Below are 17,661 nucleotides of genomic sequence, written 5' to 3'. Positions count from 1 at the left end.
GCCTCGGAGGCTTACAAATTTTTAGAAGATCAAACTAAACCTTAATAATAACGGGGGGGTAGTGATGATATCCCCGCTCTGCTAGTTCTTCTTCAATGATTAAGGCCGCCGGTATGTTTGAGATGAAACCCGATCCAGAACTTTTAAAAATTTAATCGAATCTCTAACTAAAAGGTTGAGGCTATTTACGTTCAACAAAAGCCTATCCCCATCATGAATGTAAACTCCAACCCATGTAATTTCTGTTTGAGTCACGAGCACCACGACTCTTATTGTCCTCGCTTTATGAACAACAACAATCGAGCAAGATAATGTTTGCTCCATTAACAACTATCCTATTCCTAATGCCCCATGGAGATAACATCCCAACTTTAGTTGGCAAAACAATCAACAAGTTACACCTCCAGGGTTTAATAACCAAAATGTTAGGCAAGCAAACAACTATAACCAAGCTCCACCTAGACAAGGACAAGGTCAGGGGAATTATAATAATTATAACAACCAAAGCTTAAACCACCGACAAGGTCTAGCACAAGGTCGGGGTAATTATGATAGTTATAATACCAATAGAGGTATCGTTAGGTTAACAATAGTAACTATCACAACCCACCCATAAATAATCAACGTGAGATAGTTTCGGTCGCACCTGCGTGACTACTACACCTACACAACCGGATCGTATCGGCCTTTATACAGGTTACCCAACAACTTTTCCAATCAATGACTCAATCAAACCAACAGATCTTACAATCCATAAATCGGGGCATACAACGGTTAGCCCAAGAGAAAGCCCAACCAAAAGGAGTGTTTCGGGGAAAAGCGATACCAAATCCTAAAATAGCAAACCACGACCTTTGAGGTAAGCGGTAATACTAGTGCGGAAACTACAATCGTAGGTGACCTAAATTCCATCACCACTCTCGATTGCGGAAGAGTGGTTGATAACAAAGTAATTATGCCTATAGTTACCCCATCAGTACTCCCTACACCGGATATCGAACTAGATACCGAAATAGAAACTGAAGAGCCTACCACTGTAGAGGTACCAGTTAAACAACAAACTAAGAAACAGAAAGCCAAGGTTACACATCAAGTCGAGCCATACGCGAAATATAGAGCAAAACCACCGTTCCCTAAAAAATTAGCCATGCTAACCAGGGATACAAACTTTGAGGAGATTAGGAACGTTTTCAAGAATCTAACGATAAACCTTCCTTTTCTCGAAGCTATTAAAAAGCTTCCTAACCACGCTAAGTTTTTTAAAGAGTTGTGCACTACTAGGCATAAGACCAACATTCCTAAAGACGCCTTTCTAATTGAACAGTTCCCAACTTTATCCGAAACTAATGGAATTGTTAAGTATAAGGACCCTGGTCGTCCTACTGTAAAATGCACCTTAGGAGATTCCCACAACGGCGACCGCTTTATTAGACACGGGGGGAGTGTTAACTTACTCCCGTATTATTTGTATAAACAAATAGGTCTACATGGGAAATGCAACCTACAAAAATAACGTTGCAGTTAAGCGGAGAGGTCAATTAAGTATCCTAAGGGTGTAGTGGAAAAGCGTGCTTGTTAAGGTTCAGGATTTCTACTACTCCCTGCGATTTTGTTATCCTCGATACAGAAGTCGCTAACGACTCTCTGTACCGATCATCTTAGGCGTCCCTTCTTGGCAGCTGCCAACGGCGGCTTATAAATTGCCACGATGGTAAGATGTCCTTATCTTTTGGTCATCTTCTTGTTGAGGTAAATGTTTTTAAAATGATGAAAGCGATTACGGATTCGATCTATAGATGGGGAGGTTAGCATGATCGAGAGCTTAGCTCGAGATTATCTTAACAACACTTTTCCCGAAAACAATATGTACAAATTCCTTTCTTTTGGAACTTCAGATTTTGTAAATGACTCCTACTTAGAAGAAGTCAACACCATCCTTGAGTCCACACCAATTGTAAAACCGCCAGTCGCTCCATATACGGAGTATGAAGACTTGCTACCTAAGCAAGTATTCATTATGCAAGATGAGGACCCTGACGAAACATCTATTGATTTTCCTCCCACCCCAGTGCTTAAACCTCTTCCCCCGGAGTTAAAATATATTCAACTTGATCCGGATGGTAGTCATCTGGTAATTTTATCTTCTCTGTTATCTAAGAATGAAGAGACACGTTTAATCTGGGTGATTAGGGAACATCGGTCTGCGATTGGTTGGTCCCTAGCCGACATTAAGGGAATTGACCCTAATGTTTGCACTCATCGTATCCATTTGGAGGATAACGCGAAGACTTCTCGCGAACCTCGATTCGCTTGAACCCCGCCATGAAAGAGGTGGTTAGGGAAGAAGTCTTACGATTACTTTCGATCGCGGGCATCATATACCCAATCTCGATAGCGAATGGGTAAGCCCCATTCATGTAGTTCCTAAGAAATCGGGGAGTTACCATGGTGCGTAACGAAAGGGTGACTATGTTGTCACACAATGTCCTATGAAATGGAGGATCTGTATTGATTCTGAGGGCGTTTAAATGCTATGACACGATAAGATCACTTTCCTTTACCTTTTATAGATCAAATGCTTTCGAACACCTAGCTGGTCATGCTTTTATTGTTTTCACGGATGGCTACTCGGGCTATTTTCAGATTATTATTGATATTGATGACCAAGAAAAGACTACCTTCACATGTCCCTTTGGAGCGTATGCCTATAAAAGCGAATGCCTTTTGGCCTTTGTAATGCTCAAGGTACCTTCCGGTGATTGTATGCTTCATATATTTAGTGACATGGTAGAGCGCTTTATGGAAGTTTTCATGGATGATTTTTCTATCTATGGAGATTCCTTCACAGACTGTTTGTCTAACCTATCTAAGATTTTGACACGGTGTGAAGAAAAGAGCCTCATTTTAAACTGGGAAAAGTGTCATTTCATGGTGAAAAAGGGCATAGTACTAGGTCACATTGTATCTAGTGATGGCATCGAAGTAGATAAGGCCAAACTAGATAAGATAGCGACTCTACCTAAACCACGGGCTGTCCGTGATATTAGAGCCTTTCTAGGCCATGCAGGTTTTTGTAGGCGTTTTATTAAAAACTTCTCGAAAATAGCTAGGCCTTTAACTAATCTGCTTTTGAAGGATGCAATCTTTGATTTTAATTTTAACTGTAAGCAGGCTTTTGAAACTTTAAAAGCCGCCCTAACCTCTGCACCAATTATACAACCTCCCGATTGGTCTAAACCTTTTGAACTCATGTGTGATGCTAGTGACTATGCAATTGGTGCAGTCTTGGGACAAAAACTAGATAATAAGTCCACTGTTATTTATTATGCTAGTAAAACCTTAAACGATGCTCAACGGAATTATTCAACTACCGAAAAAGAATTCTTAGCTGGCATTTATGCTTTAGATAAGTTTCGTTCTTATTTGGTTGGTTCTAAAACTTTAGTTTACACGGACCATGCAGGCCTTAAGTACCTTCTTGCAAAGAAGGATGTTAAGCAGAGATTAATCCGATGGATCCTTCTCCTGCAAGAGTTCACATTAGAAATAAAGGACAAAAGAGGGGTCGAAAATGTAGTTGCCGACCACTTATCTAGACTCACAAACGACGATAATAGTGATTCTAAATCCATACCGGACTCCTTTCCTGATGAGCATCTGTATGCTATTTTTTCAGCACCATGGTATGCTGACATTGTAAATTATTTAGCGGCTAATGTTATGCCTTATAATTGGTCAAGAAATGAGCGTAAGAAGTTCTTGGCCGAGTTAAGTTTATACCATTGGGATGAGCCCTACCTTTTTAAGTATAATGCGGATCAGATTATTCGTCGTTGTATTCCCCAATGGGAATATAATGAAGTTCTATCGTTACGCCATGACAAAAAGAAGTGTGGTGGCCATTTTAGTGGGAAAAAACAGCCGCTAAAGTTCTTCAATGTGGATTTTATTGGCCTACCCTTTTTAAGGATGCCCAAGTCCATTGCAAGGCGTGTATTCGTTGCCAACAACTTGGGCGAATCCACGAGCGTAATATGATGCCATTAAATCCAATCTTGATAGTAGAAATTTTTGGCGTTTGGGGCATTGATTTCATGGGTCCCTTCCCTGTTTCCCACGGTTTCATTTATATTCTAGTTGCCGTGTGGACTACGTGTCTAAATGGATAGAGGCCCCGGCTTGCCGTAGCAATGACCATAAGGCAGAGTTATATTTTTATTAAAGAATATATTTTTCGCGGGTTTGGCATTTCCTAAAGCCATCATTAGTGATGGTGGAACACATTTTACAATGAGTTGTTGCATCCCTAGTGAAAAGTATGGAGTTACACACAAAGTAGCAACTCCTTATCATCCACAAACTAGCGGACAAGTAGAAGTTTCTAATAGGGAAATCAAAAAGATTTTAGAAACAATTGTGAAACCCCGATAGGAAAGACGGGTGGAGGCGTCATCGGATGCCTTATGGATAGTATGGGGACGACTTTCAAAACTCCTATAGGTATGTCTCCCTTTAGACTTGTATTTGGAAAACCATGTCATTTGCTCGTTGAATTAGAGCACCGTGCTCTGTGGGCTATAAAAGCCTTAACTTCAATATTGATGAGGCGGGTGTCAAGCGCGAAGTTGCAATTGAATGAGCTTGAAGAAATCCGTGGCGATTCTTATGATCTCATAAAAAGGATTATAAAGCTAACATGAAGCGTGTTCATGATAAACAAATCTTGCGCCAAAGAGTTTGTGGTTGGTCAAAAGGTTTTGCTTTACAACTCCGCCTCTACATATTTTCCAGGGAAACTAAAAACCCGTTGGTGCGGTCCTTTTAAGTTCTTGAAGTCACCCCTTACGCAGGGCAATCACCTTGGTAAATCCAAGGGCAACGGTACCTTTCAAGTTAATGGTCAACGGTTAAAACATTTTCCACGAACTTCGTCCCCACGATGTAGGAAGTCCTTTTACACGGGACCACGTCTATGAGGATTGACCTTTGTTATTTGGTGTACTTCCTTTCACTTACATATAGTGGTAAGTGCACCATTCAGGTAACCGGGCCCTCCCTATAGAGTGTGTGGCTGTAAGTACCGGATCCTAAGTCCACGTTTCACATAATTCACGTTTTCCACTTTTGCATGTTTTCTCGGTTTTGAGTCATGTTCTTCTATGGGGTGAATTATGTATTTATTGTTTTTCGTGTTTCTTATAATAAACTAATAAAAAATGAAAAAAATAAAAATAAAATAAAAATTCTAAAATCATAGAAATAGCAATCCAACAAGTCTTGGGAATCGACTTTAAACGACCCACGTTAAAACAAATTTCGTGTTAAAAAATTTGTTTGGGGGTGGGTAGTCGGTCTTTCCATCCAGATTGCTCGAACTTTCCATTTGTGTTGCTTAGGCCCATTAGTTGTAGTTCAATTGGGTTGACGTAATCTAAAACTTAGATTTCCTTCATTCGCATAACTTACGTCACAAACGCACTTCGAGGCATTTTTCTACCTTCTTATACGTCATCCATGGTGGGAATTGAGTGTTTTATGGATCATTGGATTGGAAATTCTCTACTGATCATTTCCATAACTCATTCGCCAAAATCAGACCAGTAACGAAGCGGCAAATTGAATTTGAAATTGCGCGAAATACCGAAAAAGTTCGGAATTCAAATTGGGTTTGGGCCCAAACTCGCGTGCATTGGCAGCGCACCCTGCGCCCCCCTTTGTTTTCACGAACAGTATCGCGTTCTAACCCACCACCGCCATTAACAAGGTTTTCAACCTAAAAAAAAAAAAAAAAAAAACAGGAAGGAAACCTAACTAAACCCACGGCAAGCAGTTAAACCAAACTGACATCTTCTCCAAACCATTACTACCACCAACCCCAACAATTTTAAAACTTCGAAAATAGCCACCAATTCAAGCTTCAACCTGCCACCATACCCACCATCGCCACCACCGTAGTTTTTAGTTGTTTTACATCAAACTCGCCTCCTTCACCGTCTACAAAACCATTGGTTGTTTAAAAAAAAAAAAAAAAAAAAACCTTCAATGGCGCTACGACGAAGAATTGTCGCCGAGCGCGTGTTTCGCGTCGACCGTTTTTCGCCATTTTACGGAGGAGATGATTAGGAGAAATTGGAATGGATTTGTGGTACTTTCGGAGGAGTTCTATCACTACGATTTGGTAAAACAGTTTTATAAGAAGCGAGAATTGGGGGGATAGGATTTTCATTAAGGTGCTTGAGGAGCGAGGAGGGAAGTAACGAGCCGGTTGTTATTTGAGTCTGTTAGGAATTACGCTGAAAGCAACCTAGAAAACGACCATTTAGGAATCGATATATACCGGAGTTCCCGCTTTGATGAAAGATCTTTGTCGTGGAGGGTGAATACAATCTGAGTTCTCATTCGTTCGCCCGATCGACCACGAAGAACCAATCTGGGTAGCTTTCGGTGGATTGGTAGGAACGCCCTCGGGAAAGACAAAGTCGATGATATCGGTCCGCAATGTGCGACGTTCTCCGGATTTTGCAAAAGCGAATAAGTATAATTTCTGCATCCCTCGATTTAATATTTAATGTGATTAGAGGAGTGGGGAAAGAGCATAAGCCTCTTCCCGTATTGATCACTAAGATCATGCTCTCATTTAGAGCTGTCACAAAATCTGCTCCTATTAAGATCAAATTGCATTCTAATGCAAGTATCTATACGGATTGCATCCAAGAAACTTGGCCGTTGTCTGAAGGAAATGTGGTTGAGTCGGAGGATGAAAGGGAGGATATGACATGTCTGGATGACGATGCATTAGATAGTTGTAGTTCTAATTTAGAACGCATGCAAGTGTTGTAAACTGCCTTGCGTTGCATTTATGGTATTTGTGAAAATATCCGAGATAGACAAATTGTAGTTCGAAATAAGCAAACGAACCTTCAGACGAGACTTGAAATGCTCGAAAGGGGTCAGGACGATATCTTGTCTAACTTGGAGACTATCCACCAGCATCACCAAGCCTAGTATGCAGTACTCAGGACTAGGGGTGGGCAATGGGCCGGGTCAGGCTAGCCCGGCCCTAAACATTTAAAGCCCTTAAGATATTTAGGTCGGCCCGGCCCTAAAAAGTCGACATAGGGGCGGTCGGGCCGGGTCACAAGTCTAAACCTCAAGCCACGACCGCCCCCAGCCCTCTTTAAAGGCTTTTTAGGATCTGGGCTTTAGGGCGGGCCTATATATATATATATATATTTTTACTACATCAGTTTTAAAACTCATTTATATTACAAAATGTACAATAATCTACAAACTCAAAGTCCAACCAATCTAGTAATAATCGTATAAGTCCAAAAATTTAAAATGCACATCCACAATTTAATGAACTCAAGTACATACGAGAGTTCGAATTTATTCTTCCTTGTACTCAAACCTCACTAAAATTACATTTAACATTGAAATACATAGACAAATAATTATATTATCATTTTAAAAGGAAGAAGTAATATATATAAAGAAGAAACATAATAGTTTTGGTTAAGGGTCATGGAAGTTGTTAAACTATTTGTAATATCATAAATTATTTCTATAATAGATTCAAACAAATATAATATTACCTTTATTCTAATTTAAAAGTGATTCAAGCTTTGTATATGGAAATGAAAATATTGGCTTTTGAACAAGTGATGGAGAAAGGTTTGAGATTACAAATGTCATTTTTCTGACAAAGGTTGTTTTTTGGTTTCTATGTTACAAAATGTACGCTCCAGAGTTTGCTTTAATGGTGTGGAAGGAAATCTTTAGTTTTAGACTTGGCTTGGATGTGAATAAAAATATAATTTATAAGAAATAAGTGAGAAAAGAAATTGAGAATAATAAGTTATGGACTTTGACTTGATGATCAAAGGAATAAAGTCTTATTTTTTATTAGGCTAGTGCTCATTGTTCTTCATGGCTGCTAAGTTGATAAGTTTTTGTTATATAAAACAAGTTATTGGAAGTACCCTTGGGTGTAAGTGATAAATTACAAAGGACAATGTTATTTTAATTGAAAATATTTAACAAAGAGTTGGACAATTATGGTATGTGTATTTATAGTGAAAGTATGAAACAGGGCCGGTTAGGGCTTGGTTAGGGCTTGGTTAGGGTCGGGCCTATGTTTTAGAATCTTAGCCCTAGCCCTGCCCTAGAAGGCATTAGGGTCGGGCCGGCCCGGCCCTAAACTCTGTGAGGGCTTTAGTTGTGAGGGCTTTATAGGGCTTAGGGTCGGGTCGGTCGGGGCGGGTTAAGGGTCGTTAGGGCCAAATTCCCACCCCTACCGGGGTGAGATGGAAGCCGGCGTTTGTTGAGAATAGAGATCTTCTGGCGCATGCCACCCGTGGAGGATTCTGTTTCAGCCGAGTCTGAGAGGCATGAGCGTCGTCACCGAAGGACAGATGGCTCAAGCCATTCTCCATCCCAGGACCAATCTCCATCTCAGGGTCCATCTTCATCACATGGCTAGGTGTTCACCATCAGTTTGTGTTCGCTGTTATTTCATTATTTTGATTGTTTTATTAGTTGGATTTTAATTCAGTTGTTAAATTTAAATATTAATGTGTTTATTTTATGATGTTTGGATTTAAATTTTATTTTTAATATAATTGGTTATTTTCGAATTGTGCATGTTTTTATCTTTAATCCCACCTTCCCGAATTGTTTGGGGGTGGTAATATTTATACCGAGCATAATTCGTTATATGATCATCTTCTGTAAGGTTGTCTTGGAGTAAAGGTTGAGAATTTGGCCGATATCGGCATATCTATGAATATGTGTGGTGATAGCATGAAACCTAGGAGAGTTTAGAAGTTACTATCTAAATCCAGTATAAAAGATACCAGGGTTGTTAGAAAATCAAGAATATGGGTTGTTTCCGTTTTTGGGTTTTGAATTTTTCTATTTCCGGAAATTGCCTTAAAACAATTTGGCAACTTGGCGATTCGTTTTGGAAGCTCAGAACCTATTTAAACTCCCTTCATTCTACACTCACAAACCACACTACACCCCACCATCATCCCTTACCTTTCACTCCAAGCTTTTCCTTCTTTTTCCTTTAAACTTCGCTTTAGCACTTACGGCGCTGCGCCCTAGACACTTTCAAAATTTTTTTTTCGAGGCGACCCGCCCGGTTGAGGCGACTTCGTGCCCAAACACTGTAACTTCAAAAAAACTTGCGACCAGCGCTACCGCCCTCCGTACACACGGAAATTTCCAATTTTATGAGGGCATTCCAGGATTTTTAGTGCGGTTCACAAGAGTAGTTGAGATGACATCTCCTATAGTCATACGAGCGGTCTTTCGAAGGCGTGTTGGGATCCGAGACCTATGGACATTGGTTCCGACCACGGGATCCTGCTGATTAGGATGGCCATCCATCGCGGTAAGTGATGACGATTCATATTCAAAGACGACTTCTTTGCTTATTTCTACGACCACGTTAGATTCTATTGTAATAAGGATGGAAAACTAGAATTCTCCGTCGTAGTTGATGACACGACACTAGAATTCAATAAAAATGTGGTCGCTTTAGTTTCAAGATTACCAATACCTGATCCTGTTCACACATGGGCATATATGACCGATAATGCATACCTTTATAATTATACATATTTCCATGAGTATTATGGGGGAGGGGTATTTCGAGTAATGGACCAGGGGCGATATAGTATTGCCCTTGGTAGCATGTCCCTAAACGTAGGCACCATTATGTTATTCATCCAAACGTAGGCACCATTATGTTATTCATCCTGATGAATATTTTGGGGGAATGGCAGTTCATTTCTGCAAACAGTACTGCTGGTGACATTTTCCTCACTTTAGCTGAGGGACGTCACCGATATGACATTCCCCGAGCTTTAGTCGCTAGTCTTAAGAGCCCAAAGCATGAAGTAAGTATATCTTCTTATGCCTGTTTTGGTAAGCCGCATCATCGTAGTTGTTTACACGTGATTACGTGCACAATTCACAGATTGGAAAAGGGTTGAAGTCATGAGACCCACCAATTCGGTGGTTTCGCTCATTCTGCGAATAAAGACTTGGCGGGATGGCAGGTGCAACCTCATTTGGTAAGCCCGTACATTCCATCGGACATAATAATAACTTAATAATAGGTTAGCATTAGTAGATGATAAATGGCCGCAAGCTTGGCAAGTTATAATAGATTGGCAGGATGCGAAGGAACCTCATCTTTTTAATGAGGAAGAGGATGCTTAAGCGGGAGATAAGGTAAGTTTTAGTTTCAGTTAGTGTCTGCTTATGTCCCAAGCAATTTAATTCTGTTAACCCCATAATGGGTGGAACTCTTATATAGTTGCGTCAATATTTTTATTTCCTATATTAGTATGTTCTAACCTTGTTTTGCAGATGTTCCAGAATTTCACGCGTTTCCATGGTATTTTTCTACCCTCTTTATTTAAATGCTTTGAGGACAAAGCATGCTTCTTGTTTGGGGGGATAGAAACACGTGTAATTAAGGCATCTGTTAGGATATATATATGTATAACATGCATTTGTTTTCAAGTTAAAATTTTCAAAAATATAAATAAATAAGTTTATGCTATACACTTAGGAATATTTGTATTGTTTTCTTTCTCTACGCTCTTAACAATCTAGAAGTCTCACATAGCTTTTGCATCAGAATAATTGTTAGAAACTTAGGTTAATATGTAGGTAATAATCTTTGCATCTATCTATAAATATATTACATGAGTATCTATGATTGTTAGCGATAAGTTCTGAAATCTAGGCTAGAGTACTTATTCTACAAATCCTGTGAGAATATAGCCTAAAGCCTTATATGAAATGAAACAATTGAGAAATGACACATGGGAGAAGTAAAATCCGGATAGAGAAATCACCGTCCACTTGCTTGATCACTATGCCATATCTAAGTGAGAATTTAGGCCCTCTTTTGGATCGATATAGCCGAAATTCAAACCTATGAATTATTTTCCGCTAATTAAGCCCCTCGAGCCTTTCTTTAGCCTTCCATAAAACACAATTCCTTTACCCCTGTTACAAAAACAAAACAAAATAAAAAATTCAACTTACCCAATCTAAAATAAGCCTGAGAATAGAATGAGTGAAGAAAAAGAAGAAGAAAAACACGTGTAAACAAAAATTAGTTAGTTAGTTGAAAAAAAAAAAAAAAAAGTTTCCATCCAAGGAAAAGAAAAAAAAAAAAAAAAACTCCAAAAAAAAATCAAAAATAGAATAAAAAAGTCAAAAGCCAAAGAAAAAAAAAAAAAATATGGCTAAGGATGGAAACAAAGTATAGAAGCAAAAGAAAATAACAAGGTTTTCTCTAAGTTACATAATATGAAGACTCTATTATCTCGGACTTGTCCTTTTGAATATCCATTTCCTTCCTTCTTAAACCATCTCCTAATCCCGCAACACCTAATAAAGACATCTAGCTCAATTAGGAATAGGTTAGTGTGATAGTAAGTGGCGGATGTGTTTGATCGACTCAAAACTTCCTTGTTGTCATTGAGATTGTAAGGTAAAAGTGTGCTTATTTGCATTAACCGGAGTATGAAACTTGAGCGGAAAAATCAGAGTGGTTTTGTATTGACATTTATGTGAGGACCTACTTAAGGGCGCTATTCGAGGAGTTTTCATAAAAACGAACACGCTAGGCATTTCATGGTATTTCTCATAGTATATATATTTGTATCATAGATGATTGATTATTATGCATATATTAGCTTAGGTTTTGACTTGGTTATTCTTATTCATTTGCTAGTGAGATGTATAGATAGTTGAGACATGAATGAGGAAACAATAGTTTTATTTCTTAGTCGTTGTAGTATAGATGAAGTTTGTGAGTACCTTCCCTGGAAAACTCTCATGAGGCTATAACTTCGTCCACTAGGGAATTCCTAGTGGTTTAAGGCCTTGTTGCATATGGGTCAATGCAATCGCGCTCAGTAAAGCGAGTAGATAGAACTCCATTTTTGGTCACTTATTCTAATTTCTCATCTTTGCTTGAGGACAAGCAAAATGCTGTTTGGGGTGGTTTGATAAGAGCCCAAAACTGTAGTTTTAACCGTAACAGATTATACTTTTAGACTAATTATGTGAGTAATAATTAAGAGTTATATCGATTCGTGTTTTATGCATTCAGGGCTTCAAAGTCCATTATGCAGAAATGTGCCACTTTAGTGAGATAAAGGAGCAAAAGGGCGGTTGCTAAGGAGTTATGTGATTAAAGGCCAAGATTCAAGAAGACAAAGCCTTTCTAAAGCCCGGTCAAATCTTTGAAAAAAGTTGGCCGAGGCGGAAAACAACACTCAAAGTCAGCAGAATTTCCATAGGCCGTATCTTTGGACTCAGACCTCAGAATTGGGCCTACCTTATGTCAAAATGACCGGCTCGGAAAGAGCTTTCCAATGGTCTAAGCCTTGACCCAATCAGAGGAGCAGAAGTGGACGAAAAGTCTGTTGAACCCAACTTCAGCTGAAGAGGCCTTTTGTCCACTTCTGCTCCTCTGATTGGGTCAAGGATTAGACCATTGGAAAGCTCTTTCCGAGCTGGTCGTTTTGACATAAGGTAGGCCCAATTCGAGGTCTGAGTCAAAAAGATACGCCGGAAGTTCTGGCGACTTTGTGTCTTTGTTTCGCCGCGTCGACTTTTCAACTTTGACGGGCTTTAGAAAGGCTTTGTCTTTGAATCTTGGCCTTTAATCACAGAACTCCTTAGCAACCAACGACCTTTGCTCCTTTATCTCGCTAAAGTGGCACATTTCTCGCACATAATGGACTTTGAAGCCCTGAATGCATAAAAAACAAATCGATATTAAATGTTAATTATTACTCACATAATGGTCTAAAATATATGCGATGGGGTTAAAAACACTGATTTTAGCTCTTATCACCTACGAAAGTCTAACCTTTTGAACACCATCAACGTAACCACGAATTGCTATTAAAAAGATATATATTGGTATTTGGATACATTTGAAAGTTATTTACAATAAACTTATTATCAAATTAATCACTATCAATTTGACCTTGAATTGCTTTTGTTAGGTAATATTCACGGCAGGAGCCTACACGTCATATGTGACGATGGAATGGGCAATGTCACTCTTACTAAATCATCCAGAAGTGCTGGAGAAATCAAGAGCTGAGATCAACTCGCACATAGAGAATGGTTGCTTGATAGACGACTTGGATCTCGCCAACCTCCCCTACCTACACTACATCCTAAATGAGACCCTTCGATTATTTCCAACTGTGCCACTACTAGCTGCGCATTCTTCAGCAGAAGAGTGCACCATTGGTGGATACAAAATTCCACGCGGTACTATGCTAATGGTAAATGCATACGCCATTCACAGAGACCCCAAACTATGGGAGGAGCCCAATAGTTTTAAGCCCAAGAGGTTTGAAGGAATCCAAGGAGAAGGAGTGGGATTCAAATATCCCAGCTGGAGATGTCAATTCTCTAATAAAATTGGGCGAGCAACATTCATAGAAGCATATAAATTGAACAAAGAACTATACATTGACAAATTAGAAAATTGGTGATTAAACGTAATGGAACAAGGAGTACAAACCCTGGAATAAAATTAGTGCGACCAGACCCAGCTTTCATATGTTACCCGACCCCTTCTTCCCATTGTCGCTCCTAAAGAAGAAAATTAAGAATCATATGTTGGGAGATTTCACTAGGAAGTCACACCTCAACCTAGTTACTTTCAATCCCAAATGATTTCAACTTAGAGATCACACTAAGGAAATCACCCTCCCAAGACTTTGGTAGTTATCACAACAAACTCAACAAAGCAAAACCACTAATTTATCATCACACATAACAAACAAACAATCAATAAGAAAGTAAATGCAAAGAGACACAAAGATTTAAGGTAGTTTGGTAAATGTTACCTACGTCCACACAAGAGCCGAGTTTCAATTATAGTAAAGATTGGAGAGTTTACAAGAGGGATCTAGAATCAAGAACAGGAGGCCTCACTCAAACCCTAGCTCAATAGAGCTCCCACAATTCCCATAAAATGAATCTCTCAAAGTTGTCTCAAAACCCTAATCTATTTCCTTTATATAGGTACACATAGAAAAAGGTGAGAAAATGGGCTTTGGGCCAGAATTGTCAAAATTCCGAAAGAAAAGATCGTGTGGCGTGCCTTGGGCAAGGCATGGGAGAGCACGTGGCGCGACTTGGTCGTGGCCAACCTCGATGAAGTGTGTCGACGTGGCGTGCCTTGCCAAAGGGGGAGGAGGCGGGGCACCCTCTTCATGTCCAACCTCGGTAGCCCTTCAAAGCGTGGCGCTTTCTTCTCCAAACTGAAAAGAACGTGAAGGCAACATGATCGGACACCGGAGCAAAGCTCGACGGTTCCACAAACCCAACAATCTCCCACTTGTAACCTTCGAGATTCTACATGTACATCACATCTCAATTGTAACAACTCAATCCAAATCCAATTTATTAATGAAACACTCAGCTCATCCATTATGGTCTTCAAGCAAGAAGACCCGACGAAGTTGAACACTTCAACTTCATCTTCATAACACCCCTACCATGACATAAACATGTCTCCGTAGTACTCCATGAATAACACAATATCCATTTCACTGCTTCCCAATGATGTTTGCTAAAGTTAGCCATAAACCTCCAAGCAACTCCCACTGCATGGGATATATCCGGGTGCGTGCAAACCATGTACCATCACCAAGGGGCTTGTTGGAAACCTTGTAAGCTCTTTCTCAGCTTGTGCACCATATTCTCTCTATTCTTCTGTAGGAAACCCAACAGTTGTCGCGTGTAAATCTCCTAAACATGGTCATAATGAAGGCGAGCGTTTTCACATCTAATTGCTTAAGATTTAAACCTTCCACTATAACAATACTAAACACTGACTGGAAAGTATTTGGGGAGAATATCATTCCCATATATCTCTTGGAACCATCATGTTCCTTCTTGACTCTAAACACCCATTTGTTCTGTAGAGTCATGTCCTTGGGTACTTTGGCCAACTCCCAAGTGACACTAGAGACAAGGGACTTCATCTTATCATGCATAACAAGCTCCCACTTGCTAGTATCACCAACCTCCAATGTCGCATCATAGCAATGAAGTTCACCATCATCAGTAAATAAATAGGTGGAGAGAGGATACTTCATGCTCGATACAGTTTGCCTGGATAACCTTCTTAGTGCACGAGGTGGAGATGGACTTGGTGGTGTAGTCTCTTCATCCGAGTCACTACTATCATCATCTGACTGTGGAACTTCCACAACACTACGACTCATATCAGAGCCTTCCAGCTCAACATACCGTGTCACTATCGTCAGAATCGCTCCACAGTGCATGCTTCTTTTTTACGTCCATGTACAAAACCGTCTCACTGAACAAGGCATCTCTGCTTCGAATAATTTTTCGATTTTAGTCATCCCAAAAATGATAACCAAGATCATCATTGCCATATCCAATGAAGGTACACTTAACATCAAGCTTACTCCTAGCTTGGTCACTAGTGTCCACATAGGACTCACACACAAACACTCTCAAATGGGAAAGGTTCACATCCTTCCTGCTCCACACTTCCTCTGGAATCCTGAAATCCAAAGATACTGACGGTCCTCGGTTGATCAGTTAAGCTGCTATGCTAACCAATGTTATCAGACCCGGCCTGGCCTGGCGGTTTGACCTGGTGAACAGGCAACCCGGTCACCAAACTGGGTTGGGTCACATTGTAGATCATTTAAGCAGTTGACCCAGGCCAAACCCGGTTAACTTGTCCGGTTTTCTTGTAAACTGCTTTAACCCAGACGGTTTAGTCCGAGCCACCAGTCCATAACTAATTTTAGAAATTATAAAATTTTAATTTGTTGGTACTAAGAGTCAAACCTTGGGTAACTATTAAACAAGCTAGGATCTCTACCATTACACAACAACAACTTTTCAACCTAGTTATTAACTATATAAGAAATATAAATAACATCTAATAGTAAACTAGTAAAAAAACATTTTAATTTTGAAAAACATAACCTGTATAGACTCAAACCTTGGTTTATTGGAAAATGAAATGGCTCTAAGATCACCTGGGCCACTAATGAAGTTGTGAAAATGTATGTACTAAGTGAATTATATAATATTTTCAACTTAAGTATTGACCCACTGGTTGAACCGGTGACCCAGTGACCCAGTTCCTTTGTCGGGTCAGTGTCCGGGCTTGGTCTGATAACTATGGTGCTAACACTATCTGCCCAGAATTGCTTAGGCAAGCTTGCTAGTGTACGCATACACCTAGCCCTATCTGTCAGTGTTCTAATCATCCGCTTTGCGACCCCATTCTCCTAAAGTGTCTATCGCAAAGCCTTTTCCATCTTGATGCCACTGTTAGCACAATACTTCTCAAAACCTGAATCAACATACTCTCCACTATTATCGGATCTCAGCTTCTTCACCTTGAAGCATGTCTCATTCTCAACCATGTTTTTCCATGTCTTGAACACTTATAATACCTCGGACTTGTGTCTCAAGAAATAGAGCCACACCTTCCTAGTATGGTCATCAATGAAAGTCACAAAATATAACTTTCCGCCAAGTGAAGAGACATTAGCTGGCCCCCAGACATTTGTATGAATCAACTCAAGCTTCCTAGCTTTCAGAGTTTGACCCATCTCCTGAAAACCCCTTCTCTGCTTTTCAAACATGCAATTCTTGCATGTTTTTCCATGTCTTGAACACTTATAATACCTCGGACTTGTGTCTCAAGAAATAGAGCCACACCTTCCTAGTATGGTCATCAATGAAAGTCACAAAATATAACTTTCCGCCAAGTGAAGAGACATTAGCTAGCCCCCACACATTTGTATGAATCAACTCAAGCTTCCTAGCTTTCAGAGTTTGACCCATCTCCTAAAAACCCCTTCTCTGCTTTTCAAACATGCAATTCTTGTCAAAGTCAAAGTCCGTCGACTCTAACGGGAGTTTACCAGTGGAGTGAAGGATTTGCATTCCTTTCTCACTCATGTGACCAAGTCTGCAGTGCCAAACATTCGGATCCTCTTTGCCATTTACCACGGCATTCGACCCACACCCGTGTTCGGTCATGTAGAGAGTATCTCACCTTTAGCGACTATTAGAGAACCCTTAAAGACTTTCCAAGTATCCCTCGTGAAGATTGTAACAAATCCTTCACTAGCCAATTGACCCACCGAAATCAAATTCTTCCTCAAATCTGGAACGTGTCGAACATCCGTCAATAACCATGTCCTATCTTTCAACTTGACACGGACATCACCTTTGCCAACAATGGCACAAGATTGGTCATCACCAAGAAAGACCTTTCTATGGTCACCTTTGGTGTAGTTCTCAAAGAACTCTAGACTTGAGGTCACATGGAATGATGCGCCGGAATCTAAAACCCAAGACTCCTTATTGTTCTCCATCGAACATATCAAACCATCATCTTCCACTTCAACTACATTAGCTTCTTCATTCTTCTTGTAGTTGTCATTCATTGGTGTTTGGCACCGGTTACTATAGTGGCCAGGCAAACCACAATTGTAGCATACAATGATACTATCATCTTTAGGCTCATCGCTAGGGGCATGAGAGTTCATTCTCCCTCTTCTATTTCTCGTTCTACCACGACCCTTGTGCATGTGCATCCCT

General features: G+C 40.0%; 1 pseudogene across 1 annotated transcript in view; it reads left to right on the top strand.

Annotated features, from left to right (window-relative positions):
• Window positions 1-13,547, top strand: part of LOC147495008 ((+)-piperitol/(+)-sesamin synthase CYP81Q2 pseudogene) — a 38,439-nt pseudogene extending 24,892 nt beyond the window's left edge. The window contains exon 2 of the transcript XR_015199544.1: window positions 13,047-13,547. The product of XR_015199544.1 is annotated as a (+)-piperitol/(+)-sesamin synthase CYP81Q2 pseudogene (transcript). The remainder of the gene's footprint in view (window positions 1-13,046) is intronic.
• Window positions 13,548-17,661: the final 4,114 nt, after the last annotated feature.

This window comes from Coptis chinensis, chromosome 6 (assembly GCF_015680905.1).
Source record: "Coptis chinensis isolate HL-2020 chromosome 6, ASM1568090v1, whole genome shotgun sequence".
Classification (NCBI taxonomy): domain Eukaryota; kingdom Viridiplantae; phylum Streptophyta; class Magnoliopsida; order Ranunculales; family Ranunculaceae; genus Coptis; species Coptis chinensis.
Note: the sequence above shows the minus strand (reverse complement) of the source record. Positions and strands in the feature narration are given on the sequence as shown.